This window comes from Pyxicephalus adspersus, chromosome 1 (assembly GCF_032062135.1).
Source record: "Pyxicephalus adspersus chromosome 1, UCB_Pads_2.0, whole genome shotgun sequence".
In the NCBI taxonomy this organism is placed as follows: Eukaryota; Metazoa; Chordata; class Amphibia; order Anura; family Pyxicephalidae; genus Pyxicephalus; species Pyxicephalus adspersus.
The window spans coordinates 171327590-171328208 of NC_092858.1; the positions used below are offsets into that span (position 1 = coordinate 171327590).

At 43.6% G+C, this 619-nt stretch overlaps 1 protein-coding gene across 3 annotated transcripts in view; it reads right to left on the reverse strand.

Annotated features, from left to right (window-relative positions):
• TMEM39A (transmembrane protein 39A) overlaps positions 1-619 on the reverse strand; it is a 29695-nt gene that overhangs the window by 26928 nt on the left and 2148 nt on the right. The window contains exon 1 of one of the 3 annotated variants that reach the window (XM_072398394.1): positions 541-561. The exons of the other annotated variants lie outside the window; for them this stretch is intronic. The gene's annotated coding sequence lies outside the window, so the exon portion shown is untranslated. Of the gene's footprint in view, positions 1-540; positions 562-619 lie in introns of those variants that run through there. 3 annotated transcript variants of the gene reach the window in all.

Sequence of the window (619 nt, forward strand, 5' to 3'; positions counted from 1 at the left end):
GGCCATGCAAGTTATACACGTTAGGTGTAAGTTTACACGTACAGGTAAGGAGGGGAACGGTCTGACATACACTCACATGTACAGTGGGAAGGGGGGTCTAATTTCTTTGTACAGGCAGGAAAAAATATAGGGATGTATACATTCTATAGGGGGTTTCACACACACATACATGTATAGAAAGGAAAGAGAGGATTGCATTCTGTAGAGGAGTCATACATACATGTACAGGAAGGAGGTGTATACAATCTATAGGGGAGGGCATTTGCATTATCATACATATACAGGCGATTTGCATACATTCTTTAATGGGGTGTTATGTTGACATATGTACAAGCCAGAAGATGATGCCTTACCTATTTACAGGTAGGAAGGGGGTGTACACATTCTATAGGAAAGGGGAGTTGCATATTCAGACATGTACAGAAAGTAGGGGGTGTCATACATACATCTACAGGCAGGAAGGGGTGTATACAAGGCAGGAGGAGTGGGGTATATATTCTATAGGGGTGTCCTACTCACACACCGGGGTGTCATAGTCACACATGTACAGGCAGGAGGGGGTATATATTCTATAGGGGGTGTCATACTCACACATGTACAGGCAGGAGGGGGTATATAT